This window comes from Capsicum annuum, chromosome 1 (genome assembly GCF_002878395.1).
Source record: "Capsicum annuum cultivar UCD-10X-F1 chromosome 1, UCD10Xv1.1, whole genome shotgun sequence".
NCBI classification, from domain to species: domain Eukaryota; kingdom Viridiplantae; phylum Streptophyta; class Magnoliopsida; order Solanales; family Solanaceae; genus Capsicum; species Capsicum annuum.
Window position 1 is genome coordinate 239,876,786 of NC_061111.1, and position 22,212 is coordinate 239,898,997.

General features: G+C 31.5%; 1 pseudogene; it reads right to left on the minus strand.

The window, feature by feature from the left end:
- Positions 1 to 1,178: 1,178 nt before the first annotated feature.
- On the minus strand, positions 1,179 to 17,631 carry LOC107854935 (annotated as a pseudogene).
- Between the last annotated feature and the right edge of the window lie 4,581 nt (positions 17,632 to 22,212).

Consider the following 22,212-nt stretch of genomic DNA (forward strand, 5'->3'; position numbering starts at 1 on the left):
CATACCCTGTGTAACGGTCCGTTGGGTATCCGACAAGAACGTTTGATTTCAATCAGACCTTGAAAAACAGTATAAGGTCTGAAACTCTCGATTAATAGACTTACATAAGGAAACACAAATTTTAGATAGTTGAATTGGTGAAGCAGATGGTATATTTGATAGGGAGGTTAGAGATCAATACTTCCTTTGAATGTCATTTGATCACACGAGTTCGCCCTTATCGGGCTTGTTTTGTGTGGCATCCATTTTTTATATAATTTGTAAGCTATTGCATATGAGCAAATTTATCTAGTGCTCGAAGAATAAGGACTTCAAATTTTTCAAGAATCCAAATGGAGGAAGAATGCCATTTTTTTGGGTAACAAAAACAGTCACATCTTATACTTGATAACATATACTAGTAACATGGCCAACACAATGGTTTTCGAATCAGTAGAAGAGTAAATTTTTTAATAGACCTATTTAATAACCTAGCCTGAATCACATGCATCAGAACTTTAGCTATTATATTTCTTTTAAATCGTTGTTAAATATGAGTGACAGTATGTGTTACAAGAAGATAGGAGAGGTAGATTCATACTTTATATTTAATTTAACAGGTTTAATTTTTAGATCTTTTCATTATTCACCACATTTTTCCAGTTAAATGTTTGTTCAATTATTCTTTTGGCAATTTTTGTAATTTTTCACATAAGTATTTATATATTGCATAGAGATAGTGAGACTAATTGAACTCATTGACTATATATTACATCGTTCATTACTAACTAAAATATAGATATTCGGTTTAACTAAACAAAATAATAAGACAGACATGAAATTTGAGGCAACGAGATTTAATTCTAAGAATATAGGTGAAGGGAAAAAGGACAAGATAAAACTGGAATTTGAATCCTCGACTTCATTTGTAAAAATGAACCCAATAATCATTGTATTATATTTTAAAAACAAATGATTCACTTATATATTATTGAATGAAGATGAATACACCTTTACACTAGTACATACTATAGTACTATGAATAAATAAATCGAATTTCATAAAGTACTACCCTATACCTAATATTCCCTCCAAAATTGGAAATTTTACCGAGAACATATAGCTAGAAATTTATACTGACAATATATATTACTTAAAACTCAATTATTTCTATACGTAGGATTTTCTTGATGACTGAATTACTTGGAGACTTTCTTGGTAAGTGGAGACCTTGACTCACGAAGTCTTCTTTCATTGACCAATGATGTTGCAAGCCTATCACAAAACCAAAGATTTAAATTAGTTTATTTATGACATAAGAATGTATATATAACTTCTAACAACTTACATAATATAATAGTAACACTAGCTAACATACACTGACAACACAAATATGATATCCCTTCGATCCATCAGTCATGATTTTTAAAAATAAATATCTCAAATTATTTGTCAGACACTTATTTTTAAAAAATAAATATCTCAAATTATTTGATAGTATAATATGATAGTATAATATATGATATATATACCTCTTAAGGGCTTCCTCATTAGTGCATCCTTTAGGAATTGGTTCTGTCAAACCTGTTTCCAAATTTATCCTTGAAAGTGGTTCCTTCAATAAATTTTTCCCAATTTCCACTAGCCACTCCAAATTTTCCTTTGTAGACACATGCACTGAGGCTTCTGTTCCAATTAGTTAATCCTCCTGTTCATTTATTTCGACAACCGAAAATATATATATATATATTGGGTGAATAAGAGCAGTTGCATTAGTATAAATAAAGGTTAGTTACAAGACAAGACCTATTCAGGAACAAAAACATGAGAGTTTTGGTTTAGGCTATCATTGCTAGATACATTTCGGGAGGAAGATTTTCCCTTGAAGTCTTTCCAAAACACTACTCCTGTACTAACTGGATGAATAACAAAAACATGAAGGTTGTCAAACAGGTTTTGCTTGGAGCCCATCTTCACCATTTAGTCTGCTACTCTATTCTGTTCCCGATATATGTGGTAGACTGGAGGATTCTCCAACTTCTCTAGGAGAGATCTGCATTCAAAAACAATAGAGTTATATAGCAAGTTTCCATGGTACAGCATGTTAATCACTTGTAGAGAATCAATGCAAATATTCAAGGGCATTAAGTTGTGTTCTATGGTCAGGTTGAGGCCTTCTTTGAGGGATAAGAGCTCTATAAGATTGTGGTGGCATGGGTGAAGCTTCTGTTGAAGCCCACTACCCAGTCCCCTCTACTATTCCTGATGACACCCCCTATACATCCCCTACCAGGGTTCCCTATACATGACCCATCAGTGTTGAGCTTGTAAGGGATAGTTGTGGGGGGTTGCAATTTAATGGTGATACTAGTCCTAGGGTGATGATTGGTAAAATCCTCTAGGTGGTAGAATTCCGCTGCTTCTACATGAGTTATGCTGAAGTGAGGTTAAGAGTTAGTATTTTGAAAGTTCCTGTTATTTCTGATCTTCCAATGATGCTTTGAAGAAAGACACTTTTAATGTTATGAATAATATTGATGGAAAGGTGGAAGGACAGAGGGGAGAAGTCCCATCTGCCATCCTTCCAAATATACTTGACATTATATGGATGTGGAGTAATGTATAGGACCCTGGATAATGAAAGAAAGAGGGGGCATTCCATGAATCCATCTATCCTCCTAGGCATTCACCTTTGTTCCATGTTTAATAGCCCAGAATAGGGCATCATTGTAAAGCTTCCAGCTAGTAGTGATGCCATTCTAAGTTCTGGAGCCAACAGTGATATTATCTCTAGAGTTGTATTTAGAAAAGAGAGTGTCGGCCCAAAGAGAAGTGGGTTTGGAGTACATTCTTCAACCTAAACCACAAAGAAGAGCTTTATTCTTGATGTTAGATCTCTGCATACCTAGCCCCCCATCTCTTTTGGGGAGGGTTATAATGTCCCACCCCAGGAGATGCAATTTTCTCTTGGCATCAGTGGTGCCCCAAATAAAGTTTCTTTGGGATTTATCAATGAGTTTATGATTGGAGTTGGGAAGGTGTATGTACTGAATAACGTAATTAGGGATGCTAGCCAAGGAGGATTTTGCTAGGGTTACTCTGCATGTCATGTTGAGGAACTTGATTTTCCAACCATCCAGTTTGCTATTCAGATTATAAATGAGGAATTGGAAGTCCTCATTTTCAGGATTTTTATAGAAGATGGGAAAGCCCAGATATTTCCCAAAATTGGTGGAAGAATGGATGCCCAGAGTGTTGCTGAGGTTTTTTTGATTCTCAGAAGTATAGTTAGCAGAGAAAATAAATTTAGATTTAGAAAGGTTTATCCTTTTCCCAGAATGGGAGCTGAAGTTATGGAGGATTTTATTGATAGTGTGCAGTTTTTTGGATAAACTTTTACAAAAAGAGTGAGATCATCAGCAAAGAAAAGGTGGGAGACAGGGTGTCCCCTTTTAGAGATGGAAATAGGTGTCCAATTAAGATTGTCAACCTCATGGTTAATTCTTCTAAATAGTATTTTCATACAAAGAATAAAGAGGTAGGGAGACATGGGGTCTCCTTGTCTAATGCCCCTTAAGGAGTGAATTTGATTGTTTTTCCTTCATTGACAAGAACAGAGATGGAATAAGAAGAGATACAAGAGAGGATGAGCTTGATGAGTTTGGGAGGAAAATTAAAGAAGACTGGAGCCTATCTGATAAAGGACCTCCAGTCTATCAAAGGCTTTTTCTAGGTTAATTTTGAGGAGCATGTTGGCCTTCTTACCCTTCATTTTGGAGAAGTGACTAACATACTCTTGAACAATGATAGCATTGTTAGAGACTCTTCTATTAGCCATGAAGCTGGCCTGGAAAGGGCCAATGATCTTGACTAGAAGAGGCTTTAGCCTGGTGGTAATGATCTTGGTAACAAGATTATACTGGATATTGCAGGCCTGAAGTTCTTAAGGGAGGTGGCATTTGTATATTTGAGGATGAGGCAAAGATAAGTAGAGTTCACATAAGGGTCCATAGAGCAAGAGCTGAAGGTTTCCTGACAAATTTGATCAGAGGGGACCCATAGTGTCCTAGAATTTCTGGTAAAGAAAAGGATGGAGACCATCAAAACCAGGGGCCTTGTTGGTTTTGAAGAAAAAGATGGCCCTTATAACCTCCTCCATGGAAGGGATGACTTGTAGGGCTTCATAATTCAAGGGGTTAATGCTACCCTAAGTAGAGAGATTGAGCTGGGTGGCCAGATAACCCAGGATATGGTCAGTAATGTACAGGTTAGCATAGTAGGAGGACACCATTTGCTCAATGTCTGCATGGTGGAAGTGCCAATTGCCACCATCATCCATGAGGGAGTTGATTTTATTTCTTCTTCTTCTATTGAGAGTTGAAGTGTGGAAGAATTTAGAGTTTGAGTCCCCTTATACCAGCCAAGAGATTCTGGAATTGAGTTTCCAGAACTCTGTCTCTAGGGTGAGGACGTGGTTGAACTCTTTCAGTAGGGTAGCCTCCAGGCCATGAAGGAAGGGGCTTATAGAATAATTGAGAGAGTTCTGAATACCAGCTAACCTTGCAAGCAAGTGTTTTTTTTTTTGGCAAAGATGTTTCCAAAGACAAGCTTATTCCAATTTCTAGCCCTGTCTTCAAACTCAGTGGTGGCCACAGTGATGCAATGACTATCCAGGAAGGACTCTCTAATAAGGTTAGAGAAATACTGGTGACTAAGCTACATAGATTCCACTCTAAAAAGCTTGATCTAGTTGGGTGGTGGAGAACCCACATTAAGGAGAAGAGGGAAGTGATCAGAGCGAGTTCTAGGAAGGTGAGTGATGGTGGCCTCTAGGTAAAGATGAACTCAATCATCATTAGCAAGGCATCTGTCCAGCGTTTTCGGGATGAGGCACTATCTATTCCTATATCCCATATTGGACCAAGTGTATTTACTACCTCTGAAGCCTAAATCAATGAATTTACAATAATTTAGACAGTTCATACAATGGTTAGACCTATTAGTGTTGATCCTGAAGCCTTTAAATTTTTCAGAGGCCCTCAAAACTTCATTGAAGTCTCCTCCAACTAGCTAGATCTTGCCCTCAGAGAAGATGTAGGTATCAGAGAAAGAAGAGAGTTGGTCCCATACATCTAGTCTAGTTTGAAAATCAGTGCTATCATAAATGACACTAAGAAATAAGAAGGAGGAAGGAGAATTTACCTTAACTTTAGCATTAATGACCTGAGGAGATATGGAGACAGAAAAATAGAAATAGAGTCTTCTTTCCATATAATGACAATCCCCCCAGAGTTACCATTTGCTTCAGCTTGGATATGATTGTGGTATCCAAGCTCCTCACAAAGATCCTGGTGATCAGTCATTTTGGTTTACAGCAAACCAAGGATACATGGTTGGTGTATATTGACCATGGTCTTACAATGCTTTCTAAATTCAGCATTTTTGGCCCCTTTAGCATTCCACATAATATAGTTCTTCATCTTGGAGTGAAGGGGGTGGTGAGTTTCTGATGCATCCACACTGTCCTTCCCCTTGGAGTTGGAGGTAGATGTCTAAGAAGGGGTCTTCCTTTTCCTGCTGAAAGAGAATAGTATGACCTTGATGGTCTCTTCTATCATAAGATTTATTGGACTTATTTTTATACCTAGACCTTCTAACCGTAGATGTATTAGGATAATCACAATCTCCTGGAATGGCTCGATAAACTCTAGATTTAGGGGTTCTATCAGATTGAGGATTTTTGTTCTTGGCACCCTAAGCTGAGAGAAAAAGTCCTTCATGTCCTTGTTGCTTGCTCTTAAGGCCTCCAGTGCATTCAGCCACTCTATCTTCTTTATTGTCAGATAAAGAGAGGGTGAGGGAGTGGATAGTGTCATTTCCTGGATGAGAGAGGCCAGTTGCTCCCCAGTTAGAGGTTCAAAGGCTAGTCCCAAGAGCATTATTGCAGGGTCGTGAGGGGGCGAAAGGGGAGTCCCAGACTGAGCTGGTTCATTATGCTTGCTAGGGACTCCATGCTCAGTTCCTCTTGCACTGGTGAGTTGATCACATGGAACAGGGTGCCCATCCAGACATTGGACCCATATGTCTGCAGACCCTGGTTCAGGCTCACCATAACTAGTTGGGCCAGGTATTAGGGGTACTGAATTAGAATGGTGATGTGTCTCCTCTCCCATTCCAAGTGAAGAGGAACTGTTTGGTCGGATAGGCAAACTTCCAATCATGATGTTGGTTGATGGTCCAGAGAAAGTGGAGATGTTGTGAAGGTAATCAGGTTGTAGTTTGTGGGATCCATGAGAGCTTTCTTGAGAAAGCTCGATCATGTTTAAATCAGAATATAAAGAGTGAGAGGAGGCGGGAGAAGGCAGCTGGGGAGTTTTCCCATGGGGAACTCCACCAATATTAAATTCCATGTCCAAAGTTGAGACATTTTCAGTCACATCACTGTGGAAAGTGGAAAGGTTTCTCACTGTTGTGAGAGGAGTCTCATGATTGCTCCAGCCAATGTGTACAAAAGGTGGCCTACACGGATTAGTCTCTTTCATTTTAGTATCAGTTTGTAAGAGAGGGGGATTAATTTTAGAAGGGATGGAATTACATTGAGATGGACCAGGTTCTTTATTTTAGTACCGTCTGCTACTCATTGAAGTTTTCTACTGCCGATTTGGTTTGCTCTGACTCATTGGTGGATTGTGTTGCTATTCCAACTCCATTTTGTCTGCACTGTGTAGATTTAAGGGGGTACAAACATAGAATTGTTGTGTGACCTAATCTTCCATAGTTTTTGCACAGGAATCCTTCTCCTTCGTATAGTAGAGGTTGAGTGTGATGGTTGATGGATATCGATGCTACCATTGAGGTGTTAAGGGGTATTTGGACGCAGATCCTTGCGTACCTACCCCTAAGCACAGCTGAGTTGCATGCATCTATTTTTTACAGATGCCCGATTCTGTTGCCTATTCATTGTAGAATAAGGGGGTCATAAAGCTCCATTGGTAGTTCGGGCAACACTATAAAAAACAGGGTTAATTGCGATGGGTTTTTTGCGGGGGTTATTTTAACCCCCGTAAAATAGTATGAATTGCAGGGGTTAAAGAACTGGCACTAAAATTTATAAATTTGCGGGGGATTTTAACCTCCGATATCCATCGAATATATTTGTGAGGGTTTTAACCCCCGATATTCATTGAATATATTTGCGGGGGTCAAAAAACCCCTCTATCCATCGCATTTTTTAATTATTTTTATTTTTATATATTTTTACAAAAAGCGACAGACAGTGTCACTTTTGTTAAAAATAAATAAAAATTAACTTTATAAAAACGACGTTGTTCTTAGATATTTGCTATTTTTAATTTACTATTAAATAAATAATTTTTATATTTTAAAAAATTAAATGTATTCAATTATATATTGATATCATACGATCAATTGATCAAGGTAATAATATATTGTTGAAGTTATAATATAATAATATAAGTTAAATTAAATGATAATTTATCAGAGTATATATGAAATACGTTGTATAACGAAGTAATATACTCATGTATGTGATGTATATAGTACATATTTTGAAGTTGATATATATATATATATATACACGTATCTCTCATGTAGTGAATCTATATACCCAAATATTTTAAGTAACACGTTAACATCGTATGATTGAGGTATTAATATACTATTGAATTTATAATAATGAAGCTAATTAACCAATAATTCATCAGGTTAATATGTTGTATTACTATATATATAATACCGTATTCAAAAATTAATTAATCAAAAATTATTTGTAGTATACGAAATGCATTGACATTATTATGTGATTGACATCATTAATTTTATTTACATAATTTATTTATAATTAATTTAAAAATAATAATTTTATTTATTTTTTAATATTAATTTATATAGTTACTATATTTATTAAATATCAACCTAATTCAATTCAATTTTTCTAATTTATTTAAATTCTAGCCATTTTATACTCAATTTATGTCAATTGAGTTTAATTTGACTTAATCGAAATCCCCAATTCAATCTTTTTTAACCTAATTTCTAATCACAATTTAACTCATCTCCTCAATTCTAATCTCAACCGTTCATCATATTTGATCAACAGTAAAGATTAAATCAATTTTCACTATTTGTTTTCTTGAAATTGAACAGCTTCAGACTATTTTTCTTGAACAAGAGTTATGTTGAAAACAACCTATTTACCTTAACGGTAAGGTCTGTGTATACTGTACCCTCTATAGATCCCAATTTGTGTGACTAAATCAGGTTAGTTGTTGTATTAATTTTCTTGAAATCTCATCGGTATCGCCATCGTCAATCAGCTATTACTCTGTGGATACTCTGTACGAGTCATCGTCGAAAAACAAGGTTCGTTTATTTTCTTAATGAATTTGGCTATTTGATAATTGATTTGTTGTGCTTCAACCATCAAGGCTTGTTACAATTCTTATAGTAGTTTTTTTTTATACTGGAACCGCGTGAATTTCCATTTTCTCACTGATTTGAATTTTGTTTTGTTTCATTGAAAGTAAAAGAGATTCTCAGATTACATGAATCCAATTTTTTTCATTAGAAAAAGCACAATTCAAAGATGTCTTTGTCATTTGATTCAATAGCGTGCTACTAGATAGAAACAGATTTGATAAGTTATTGCCCTTTTCCGACTTTGAGTGCACTGCCTGACAGCGGACAGCTAATGAATTCCACTTATTGAATAGACTACAGAGCATTAAGAAAGTGAGCTGGTTATTAATTATAGTTAATTTTGAATTACTACTCATTAGACGTTCTTTGGTATCGTGTTTTGAATTGCTAAATCATCAGTTCATGGATCCTTTTTCTGACTTCGTGACTGATAGGATATGTATAAATTCAATTCAAAATCTTGTTCTTCCTGACATCATAGAAATTCTGAATATGGTTTATGTATTTGGTCATTCTTCCCTTATGTAGGGACTTAATCAACTTCTGAGGGAGGGTTGTTTCTTTGGATCAACTTCTTTGTTTCCTGAGGTGTAGATGAAAAAAATGTGAGCGCAACTATATTTGTTTGTAGATGTATCATCTGGATACGGGGTAGACATAGTACCGGATGCTAAATATGCTTAAATATATCATCATCAAAAATTATTTTCTGTCAATTGCTTAACCCTTGTTGAATGTTTTTAAATGAGGGTAACAACAAAGATGAACAATCTTCTCATTTTTTGAGGGATTGTAATCAGACCTTGTTCTGAACTAGCTGTTCCAGCAACAAGGCGAATTTCTGAGGCAATGGAGCGATCCAATAATAATGTAACCTCAGCTCTTTCACTTTAAGAGATTATGCAACGTGCACATGAACGCGACGAATAGGTCTTTTAATATCATAAATTATCTTTCTATTTATCTTCTTCATATTTTAGTTATTTACTTGATAATTGACATGGTTGATTTACAATTTGGTGCAGGAGGTCGAAGGTCGAAAATCAAAGTGTAAGTATCATAATTGCTAGATTTTATTTTGGAATTTCTCTGTATTTGGTTGTTTAACTTGAGTTGTTTTGTTTAGATTTGTTCTAAGTTTGGCCAAAAACTTGTATGTTATCGTCATATACATGTATGTTCTTTAGCAGAGAAATAAAATGTGCTAGAACCGTGTAGGAAGAATATTGAAGATTGCTATAGTTAATCCCAACTAGTTTGGACCAAGATTTTTATTAGTGTACAATATATGATTCATATAGCTGACACCAACTAATTTAGGATGTAAGTGGAATTAATTGATGATGTAGGTAATTAATTGTAAAAATTTCATGAACTAGTAGTTAAATTCACGTGGTAGAGAGCAATTGTAACAGTTTTGGCTATTCATAGCTTCTTCTTAAGAATTTAAATGATGTTCATCTTCTCAATGAACTTTCAGATATCATTAATCTCCATTAAGTACCCATTAGATATGCTATTTTTGTCTTGTACATGCCATCTTCCATTACATAAAATGTGGCATTTTAATCCTGTCATCAATTAACAAAGCAGCCTATTCTCTGATTAGCCTCTGTAGGAGTCAATATAAAATCGAAGAGTTATTTCTATCTATGCATGATCTTAAAGGTTGAACTCTTTATTTCCTCAATATTCTAATCTCTTTCCCGGTATCTTTTTTCTACTTTTGAAGGTGAACAAGAAAGGTTTATCGGGGGCGGAGAGGACTATAAAGAACACTCAATAAGTTGGCAAACTGTTTCTCAACCTTAGACTATAACATTGTATCAATGCCTTTGATAATAGTCGTTCTTTCTTAAAGATGGTATATCACTCGCTCACGATGGGACTTTACTAATGAAATTGGCTATTAAATTTTAGAGATTTATTCATTTTTCTAAACACTCTTGATGATCTTGTGGCAGGTTTTATTTGTACCGGGATGAAGACATTTTGGGGACACTGCACGACTGAGCATCTATATATTTGAGTTCATTCACGCTGTTGAGGTTAATCTAAAGGGGGCTGGGCAGTTTAATTTCAAGGATGTTTTTGGTTAAGTTATCGAATTGTTGACAATTGTGTTTGATAGCTAATGCAATGATACTTGAATAACCTTTGCACTTATGTTCTTTTAGTATTGAGTTCTTGACATGAAAACATTTATGGAAAATGCTTATATTGATCAATTGAAAAATTCATAATCAATTTTTAAAAAATAAAATAAAATTGTGGAGGTTTTAAACCCCCGCAACTTTTAAATAAAAAATTATTATAAAAAAATAAATTTAGAGTAGCAGGGGTTGAAACCCCCGCAAAATAACCACTGCAAATTAATTATGGCGGTTCAAAAAATAAAATAATTTATTTTTTTAAAAAAATAAAATAAAATTGAGGAGGTTTTAAACCCCCACAATTTTTAAATAAAAATTTATTATAAAAAATTAAATTTAGAGTAGCGGGGGTCGAAACCCCCGCTAAATAACCACCGCAAATTAATTATGGCGGTTAAAAAAAAACCGCCGCAACCTATTTGTGATGGCTCGAATTGTGGGGGTTTCGAGAACCCCCATAATTACATTTTGCGGGGGTTTTAAACCCCCGCAAACCTTAAATTTAACCCCCGCAATTTGACCTGTTTTTTGTAGTGCAACCTGACCCAGATGGCCGTGGAATCCACCTTGGAATTGGCAGGTACGAAATTGGGTTTCCACTTTCGGACAGAGACAAAGGAACCTTCAATGAACCATGGTCCGCCATTCTGAATTGTCGATTGGCTTTCCGTCTTTGAGAGTTTTGTTGTGAAGAAACCCATCCCCAGATCAATTAGGGATAGGGGATCTTGAATTTTCCAGAGGTCTTTCAGCTTCCTCTTTAGATATTGGTGATTGAATTTGGAATTGATCGATTTGACTATGATGGAGTGGATCCAAGAGGCATACAGTCTTTGTTTGTCCTCCTCCGTCAGTAGAATACTATGACCAATGGATCCGAGGTTCGCGTCCTTGCTTAGTGGCTCAATATCAGCATTCGAATTCAGGGGTATGATTTTCCCTATTGCAACATCTTTATACGAGAGTGGGAGGGGTAGGGGTTCCTCCATTAGTATTTCGTTGGAGGTGGTCGAAATTGGGGGATTTGGTAGGAGAGGTGGAGTTAAGGTCGGGTCCATGACTGAGTCGGTGCCAAAGGTAGGAGGGGCTTAGTGAGAGGGGAGTCTTTCTCTCTCTTACTTTTTTTTTTCAGATGTGGGTTATTTTATATATATATATAATATATTAAAAGTGTAAAGACCCTTATAAATATGATTTGAACTTTTTGCCCTTCATTAAAGCTCTTTGCAATAGACCAAATCGTCTTTTCACTTTTTTTAATTATTATTTAATTATATTTATAATATTGACTTATGACTTTTAAACCTAAGAAATTAAAGAGTTCTAAAATATATGGCAATAAAATTATATATGATAAGACTTCTAACATATGTAAACACATATACAATCACGTATAATTTTCCAATTACGGAAAGTCCATAAGAGGCCTGCACGGCCACAGGTCCATTGAGAATGGAATTAGTGTTTTTCAATACAAATTTTCCTAAAATTTACTTTAAGTTTAATTATAGAATTAGATTATTACCCGAATTAAATTATTAAAATTATTATTTTAATCAAAGAAAAAAGGTTTATAGGTAATTTTATAAAAAAAAAAATAGTGGAAAAATTCCATAACACAATTTTTTGATTCATGAAAAAGTTTTCATTATGAGAAAAGTTCTTCTAAAAAATCAAGGAGTTCTAAAATATATAGCAAGAAAACAATATATGATATGACTCCTAACATATATAAAAAGCATAAAGAGAATTGTATGTGACGTACAATTTTATTTTGACTTTTTTTACATTCTTTATTAGCAATTTCTTTATGTATTTTGACAATATTTTTTAGTTCTATATTTTTATGGTGGGATGATATTCATGTTTCTTCTAATGTTATTAAACATATAAATTGAAGGCATGGACATGTCAAACTATTTTCATGCAAAATTTTCAGATAATTGAATACATATGTTAACAAGGAGTGAGTTCTTGTCTTCTTTTTTTTCTGATTATTACAATTATATTTTTGTATGATTCATCAATATATAATTGTTGTTGATTTAATTATTCTCAGATAAATTATTTTTCGTGTCTAGGTAACTCATCATTATTATTTTTTGACCTATAATATTGATATACAATTTATTCTATGATGTTTATTACTATCTTATCTGATGTTAGAAACTATTTAGCTTAATACAGATGGTATATGAATATTCGATCTATCGAAAATAATTTCTCTACCCTTCCAAGATAGTGAAAAGGTATGTATTTTATTCTCCATAGACTACATATAAGATTATATTGAAAATTCTCTTGAGATTGAAGGCATAATTATTAATTCATAATTTTTGTAAGTTAGCCTAGGGTTTGTTAATTCTCTCTCTCTCTCTCTATATATATATATATGAGATTATAGTGAAAATTATCTTGAGATTGATAGCATACTATTGAATCATAATTTTGAAGGCATATCAATTAAATCATATTTTTAATAAGTTAGCGGAGGATTTATAGAAAACAATCTCTCAATTCTACAAAGATAGTGATAAGGTATATATATCAACAACAAAATTTATTAAAGATAATAATTTAGTTATTTCCTAATATTTAAAAATAGTCATTCATTTATTTAGTTTCCTAATATTAAGAACGATCATTTAATTAATTCTCGACATTAAGAAATAATTATTTAATGATTTCCATAATATTTAAGACTTTGAAATCAGTAATAATCAATTGATGTTTTTTAAAATAATTTTATTTTTTATGAATAATTTTATTAATTAACATTAGACACACATCAAAAGCACGTACACTAAATTAGTAGTATATTAAAAGTATGAAGAGTGAAATATTGTTTAAATTTTTTTGTCCTTTATTAAAAATCTTTGGAATAGATAAAATTATCCTTTTTTACTTATTTTTTTTAATTATTAAAAAATTAAAGAGTCCTAAATATATGATAATAATTAGCAATCCTGATATATTTTTTTATTATAACGAATAAAGAAAAGTAAAAGCTACTTAATTAATAAGAGAAAAGATGTAAAATTATTTTTCTCTTTTCACTGAAAAAGCTTTCTCCATCAATATATATATCTTCACACGTTTTTGAGTTAATAGAAATATGTAGTATTTTATTTTGGTCTATTAGTGACATCTACGTTTGAGGAAGGTCATTATTTTTTTAATCACTTAATCTATCTGCATATATTCTGTATTTTCTATTTTTATTTCTGATATTTGTTTATTTTTTGGATTTTTAGGTAATTTACAATCTCTAGCTAAATGTCCTAATTTTCCACAATTATAACAAGTACATTCTTTTATAGATTTCTTTTTCCTATATGGTCTTTTGTATTTATAATTTTTTACATAATATCTTTTTCTTGGTTTCTTGTATTTATATTTTGATTTTTTATATTTCTTATATTTCTTATGTCTTTTTCTTTTCTTTTAATATCTTTCTTCACATCCGAATTGGGGTGCTATTTTATTTTTGCAACATGTTAAATTTCTTATCAATGTTTTTTCCAATTTTAGTTCTTCTCTATATTTTTCACATAAATTTCTATACCATTGTTATAAAAATTTTATTCTTGCTCCTAGAGTATCTACTATTTTTGCTTCTTCCCAACTCTTTATTATTTTTGAACTAAATGGTTCGGGTAATTTATTAAAATATAATTTTCTTATTTCTTTACTTTCTTCTATATTATATGCTCCTTTATAATAATATTCTTTAAATGCGCAAGTATATTCATCTATATAACACATATTACATATTGTTAATTTTAACATTAAATTCCTATTTGTATCTTTTTCTTCATCTTGTTATTCTTCTATTGTTGTCATACTACCAAATTCATCTTTTATAGCTGTTTCATATTTTTTTAATAATTTTATAGGTGTTAGTTTAGTTGTTGTTAATGATGTTCCTTCTGTAGTTTTGTTAGTTCTTAATACCTTCTTGCTATTTTCAGTTAAATTTGAAAACCATAATTTCACTGTTCCTATTAGTGTTTTTTCTATATATTCTGGTGCATCTGTTATATTTATATTATTATCTAATAATTGTTTTGTCATATATCCTATCCATAATTGTATTATTTTTTCTGTATCTATCACGCAATCTAAGTCTAAAAAATTATAATTTTTATTAACTATTTGTTTTGGTATCCATTTGTCATATTCATTGTATCTTTTAAACTTATTCTTATAATATGTAGGTTTTCTTATTTCTGATGTTCTAGGTATTATATTTTCATCTTCTTTTTTATCAAGAGTATTTATTTCTGTGTTGATATTTTCTAAGTTTTCTTCATTAATTACTTCTTGTTTTTCATTGATTTCTAAATTTTTTGTATTTGTTAATACTTCTGTATATGTTTCACTATCTTCTGAATCATAATTATCTGTCTCTTCATCATCTATATTATTTATTTCTAATTCCTTGTTTTTTATTTCTTTATTGTTTATTTCTAATTTTTCTTTAAATTGATTTATCTCGTTTAGTAATTTTTGTTCTTTATCTTTTTCTTCCTTTTCCTTTTGTCTTTCTTCATACAAATCTTTTAACATTTGTAGTTCTTTTTCTAATTCAGCAATCCTACTATTTTTAGTTTCTTCTATTTTTCATATTTTTTCTGTAGTTTGTTGTTTTATTTTTTCTATTTCCTTTTTTCTATCTATTTCTTCATTTTCACTTTCTATTCTTACCATAGCTGTCAATTTATCTTCTAATTTTAATTCTTCTTTTTCTAACATTAAATATAAATGTTCACCAATTTTCTTATATCTTCTTCCTAGATTAGAAAATACTATTTTTATTTTTAATCCTTCGTGATTTTCATATATTTTTTCATTTATTATAAATTCTTCTTTGTTCATTTTATTGTGAATAGTTCATGTTGATATATATATTCTAAACTATCTATTTGTGATTCTAATTTTGATATTTCATCTTTTTGTGTATTTATTGAGTTTTCACTAACTCCGGCAAATATATTATAATGTAGTCTTTCTATTCTTATTTTTAATTCTTTATGTTTTTCAGAAATAATTTATTTTAGTTCTTTGTATTTTTGTATTTTATTCATTTAATCCAATTCAATCTAAACACAAACATATATGCTACTGCTATATTTTTTAAATAACTGGGCTCTGATACCATTAGTAGGGGGGTGCGGATAATTAACTTGTAAAATAGATCTTTTATATGTATAATGGATCTATTTTTCTTTATGCGTGGATATTTCTTAACTTTTCTATATATTTTTATTTTAAGTCTATTTGTGTTAGTTTTATCGATATTCATATCTGGTGATAAATATCCAATTAGATTATTTTTTAAACTAGTATATATATATATATATATATATATATATATATTTGACTAGCAGATGTTATAAGTTTGGTCAATCGGTCAAATATGTAGCTTGGCCCGATAAAAGAGGATCAAGAGGCCCTCGATCCGGCCAATCCTCGGAAATCATTTGAATGTTGCTAAACGACAAGAATAACCTATTTGAACTGGACATATACATCATATAAGGAAGACACTGAAAGACAACCAACGAATTTGCCTGTTTCGGCCTATACTTGAATTCGAAGATAACTCTTTTCACTATGAAGAGCTTGAAAAAAACAGAATTATGGTAATCAACCATATCAGCACTTGATTGTGAGAATACTTCGATTAATGGTGTAGAACCTTTGTGAAATAACCAATCTACAATCCCCCATTTGGCTGCTAAGGATGAATTATACTTTTGTTCACATTTTGCAGCTCCAGTCCCTATTGATATTACAAGAAAACGACCATAGTCCGTTGGTTTTATTGGGAAAAACTCTGGGTTGTTCTTGAAAATTTCTTTGCTTACTTCTGCTATTGCAACCAAACCCTGAAAAAGACATGCCAACATATATTTTAAGAATATGCTAATAGTGTAAATTTTATTGTATCGTCAGAATATATAAGTTAAATTCTTAGTATTAATGAAGTGTGTAATACGTACCGGGTTATTTGCAGCAACGATACCATCAATGAGATTATGTTCTCTAACGTTGCCTTTGCTATCTTCAACTTTGAAACTATGAGCTGGAAGATAAGTTGGTGCTGCTGAAGTACTAATACAAACATCAGACAATTTTGCATCATAACATGCTGATCGTTTCGTCTGCAACCACAAATCAAGATTCAATATATAATCCCAAATGTGTGGTCTGGGGATCGTGGGGTGTTAATAGACCTTACCCTTGGGGATCTTTATGAGGTAGAGAGGTTGTTTCAGAAAGACCCCATGTCTCTAGATAGTTATTATTATTTTTCTTTGAATGCGAAATGATATCAAAAGTAGGTATAACAACATTTGTGATAGTGTTACTAAGACAAGTATTTTTCAATTTCTCCTTGACGATCTCATGTAGGTATTTGCCGTCATATTTTGGTCCTATTAATGCTTTGCACCATCTTCCCATTAGAACTTAGAAGCAAACAAACCACTGCATGTTTGTAAATTCAACGAAATTTTAAAATTTGGTTAGCCAAAGTACACATAATAGTGTGTACAAAGTTAATTAGATATGTATATACCAGTTCTTTTGTGGAAAAATCTTTGGACAATGCTCCAAATAAAATGGTGTAATATCTTTGGCTGCGTAAAGTGGACAATTATTTTCATCTGGAACTGTTAACATGGCCGTGACAAGGCCACCAGTGCTCGTTCCAGCAATTACGTTGAAATAATCTGCAAGTCTTGCATCTTTTCCATCCAACTCCTGCAGATTTTAATACCACCAATTGTATTTTCCATGCATGCATTAACATAGAGTAGTATATTGTCACGCTGACCACCAGGCCGTGGAACTTTCCTAAGGAATGTAACTGACATGACAAATTATATATATATATACATATGTATATTTAAAAGAAAATTGACCTGAAGTTGAGATTCAAGATAACTGAGGATGGTAGCTGGAATAATTCCTCAAGCACCACCTCCATTGATGCTAAGAATAGTGATCAATCTCCATAAGTTGGAGGTTGAATTTGAGATGTTTTTCTCTCCATATCTAAATGAATAATCTTAATGTAAGAGCTAGAAAGCCTAGACAAAGTTGTTGAAAGAATGATTTTGTGTGTGTACTATGAGAATATTGTTGAACTAGTTTATGATATTCTTTGCAATGTACGAGGGAACATATTTATGGGCCTTCATACCAACAGACTTGGTGACTTAATGGGTCAAAGATTGACGTATCAAACGAAGAAAGTTTCTATTAAAATTTAAAGAAAATTCTGGGAAACATGTAGCAAAAAGGCTGAGTATCATGAGATAAAAATTTAACACGCTAGTAAATAGTAGCTCTTTTTCGATTAAAAGATCACAACAAAAAATATTTGAATTGTCTTGCAGTAAAAACATTTCACGTTCATCACGCAAAACTAAAGCCGCCATTGAAAAGTATTACTATACATTACTCGTAAAGTTTGTGCTCAGTGGGATGTTCATTTCGTTTACGATAGTTCAATAATCTTTACTCAAACTCTGTATTTATAGTTAAAAAAGTTATTTTAACTTATACGAAGTATAATTTAAAGACTAGATAACTTCAAACAACCAAAATCTCATACATTCATTTGAAATTATAAATTCGCCTCTGATAAAGTGGATCCATCTATTTAACTATTGAACACTTTTAAATTAGATTTCAACCTTGTGAGATAATTTGAGAGTTAATTAATACTATCTTACCGTGAAAGAAATGAGTTACATTGAGAGAAATGGTCAAATTAAATAAAATACTATATTATTAAGTCTTGCATATCAACAAGAGAACTAGCCCATGGTGACTCCTATCATTGGAGCTGAATATTTGTAAGATTATTTTATTGGTTAAATAGAAAGTTTAGCATAAGTTTACTATTCAATGTCGCAACAAAAGTGGTTTACTTGGGACTTTAGCATAAATTTACAATTCAACATCGAAAACGAAATATTTTACTTGATAATAGTATGATTTTCCTCTCTTTGAACCACATGATCAGAACTTTTGCTATTTCATGTGTGATTATTAGAAATATTTTAATAATGTCTTAAGTTTATGCTGGTGGGGACGATATTAGGGATAAGTATATAAAAGCACAACTAGCAAATATACTTTATATTTAAATAATCAAAATATATTTTACATATAGCCTAAAATTTATTTAATCATTTATTGTAAACTAACTTTTTTTTCCCATTCCTCATTTTCTTCTCTTTCTTCATTGATATTTTTCTAAACTCCCATTTCACTTTCAAATTTATCATTTTCTTTCTTTAGATAATTCACATTATGTTCTTATTTATTGTTTTAACATTATGTTCTTTTTTATTGTTTTACTCTTTATCTGATTAGCCTATATGAATTAATTACGAAAATATAATAAATATAATGCTATTCATAATGTTCATAATCCCCAAAAAATGATTTTTCACTTACGGCAACTCACTATAATAAAAGGCATCTATAGCTACATAATTTGTCGTGGCTAAATATGAAAAGTTTCATAGCTAAACACTTTAGCCACATTTTTTTCTTCCGTATAATTCATAGCAAGAAGTGGCGTAACTAAAAGTTAGCTACATACAGTCTTTACATGATCTGTGGCTAAGGACAAATACTACAGCTACAAAAAAATTATATGGTAGCTATGACGATAAAAGAATTTTGCTATGAAATATATACTTATAACAAATAAATTTACTTTTTGTCACGGCAAATAGAATCTATAGCAATTTTTTATATATATAGTCACAATCTATTCTATTGTGGCAAAAGACTTATTTCCTTGCTATGAAAATTTAATTTTTATGGCTATTTAATATTTTAGTTTCATGATAACAATCCTTACATTTAGCTACATGTTAGAAAATCTATTGCTATAAATTAAAGTATATGCCACAAATATTTTTGTAAATGATTAAGAATGTATTCATTTTGTCACGAAATACATAAATTAAAGCTACTTTTTAATGGTCTTTAAAAAGTGAAAATATGTAGTCATATTTTTTACAATTATATAGGGTTTATCCAACAACTATAAAAATTCATTACTACAAATTGAAGAATATTTTCATAAATATTATTATAATAAGTATTTCGATAATGTTGCTAAAATAAAAAAAAAAACATTTAACAATTTCACTACTATAAATTAAAGAATTTTCTACAAGTTTTGTCAATAAGAAAAGTTACATATGTAGCTATAAATTTATTTTTTAAATTCTAACACAATTGTCAAATTATATATAATTGCATTTCATAATTTTGAGAATAGGCACAATATACAATTCTTTTGAAACACCATTTTTATTTGAATCCAATAAAGCAACATAATCTTCTCCTCTCTCTTTTTCTTAGTCTTCAATTGCACCTTAACTTGATCAACACCCATCCTAATTTACCATTTATATGCTCTTATTCTAGCCTATCAATTATAGTAAAGTAATTTAGTACTAAGAAAATCAAGACAGACTAATTATATATCCATGTGTGTATATGTATAAAATTTCAAGGAGAAAAAGTATATGCTTTAGGTAATTTTTTTACTTAAAAAATTTTAAAAATAAAAATATAAAAAATGCAAAGCAACCAAAGAAATAAATGAACCTTTAGACTTTTAAACTTCATAAAACTTGTAGATATAACTTTCAAATTTCAATACAACAACGAAAATATATTTTGTGTAATCTCATAAATGAAAATATATTCTGTGTAATTTTATAAACGGAGAATTTCAAATCTCAGTATCACTTTTAAAATTCACATAGGCAGAATATTAACTTGAAATTAAAAAATATATCACAAGCCAATGCAATACTCATATGCTACTTGGAGAAGTTCACTTGTAAAACCTATAAACAAAATATTAATCAGCAATATATTATAAGAATTTCAAATCAAATAAAAAACATAAGAGAAAGAGAAAGGGTAAGGGGCGCATGGGAAGGGTGGGTGCCAGAGGGGGAAGGAATGGGATCTGACTTCTAGTGTCTGTTAAGTAGAAAGGAGAATTGGGTTATTTAATTAGGTTTTAAATTTATTTATTTTTGGGGGAGGGGGGAGGGGGATTTCGGTCCCTTTGCTTGGGGAGATTTGGGGTTTAATACAAATGAAAATGTGAGTGGCGGTATTGACAACTAATTTTTTTCCTCTGTGACTAAATTTAATTTTGAGTTTCTTCGATTTTAAATAAAGTTACAATATTTATTTTATCCAGATAAAAGCTTTTGCAAATATTTATCTAGGTAATTTTGTCATTTCAAGTAACGATTATATATTTTCATATTCGTACATACGAAATTGTATAATTTTGTTATTCAAAAATTAGTTTACGAAAAATCAGATTTTAATAAAAGGCTATCTTGAAAGACCAATTTAAATGGTAAAAATCTTGATTAAAATAAATTGTGTTCTAGAACATGATTTATTTGAAAAAATATTTGTGTGACGTCATTACATCAATAAACTCAAAATTAAATCGATTTATAATTCATTTCAAATTTTCGATTCAATTTAGTCGATTCATCGATTTTGGCCATAATTAAAATTAAATAGATCAAAATTGCAACGCAAATTGACCGATTAATTGTCAATATGATCAAAATCTAAATGAATTGATAAATTTCTATCTTGGCTTTATTTTAAATGACCCAAGAATTGACAAAAAATAACCCTTTTCTTACTTTAAATTTGGGCCACAGGACCAGCCCAACAACAATAGCACCAAAATCAGCCCCCCAATTGTTCCTTAAACCTGCTCAGCAGTCCAATTGACCCGCTCAGGCCCAACAGCCATCTACCTATCCAGCCCAGCAAAAATGCCCCGACCCAACCCACCCCATGTTTTCCTTCTCCTTTTCAACAACCGACAACATCCAACGCACAATAGTTGTATCAACAGCGTAACAAGAGAAAACGACATAAATAGTCCTTTATCTATAGTAGTAGGTAGGGGTGTTCATAGGTTAGTTTGGATCGGTTATTGATCAAAATCATAACCAAATTAACTTAGTCGGTTTTTAAATTTTTAAAACCAAATCAAACCAACACAAAAAAATAACCGTTGATTTGGTTCTTGTCGGTTTAGTTCAGTTCGGTTTTTCGATTTATAACTTTAGTTAATGATAAAAGTTGAAATTTTTCTTAAAAAAATCCAATACAACATATAAAATGTCAACCGAGTATTGTTCTTCAACCTTCAAATCAAGATGTCAATTTAGTGTTATACTTAAGCAAAATCATGAACAACAGTATCATATGAACGCTTCAACAAAAGTATTTAGAAACTACATATAAGAAAATGATACGATAAACTCCCCAAAAGGTAAACACAAATTTTTTGCTCAACAGGGACCAAAAAGAAAGTTCAAAACTAGTGATTATCTATGGTCTAATAAAACTCACCTATAAAATCTCATAGACAATAAGATAATTTTCACAATTAGTATCATTTGCCATTAAAAATGCGAAAATCATATAAAATCTCATAACGTACCATCAACTAGATGGAGACGTATGACTAAAAGTGATATGACTAAAGTTAAATTAATGATTAAAATTTAAAATATAAAAAATATTTATATTTTATTTATGAATAATATAT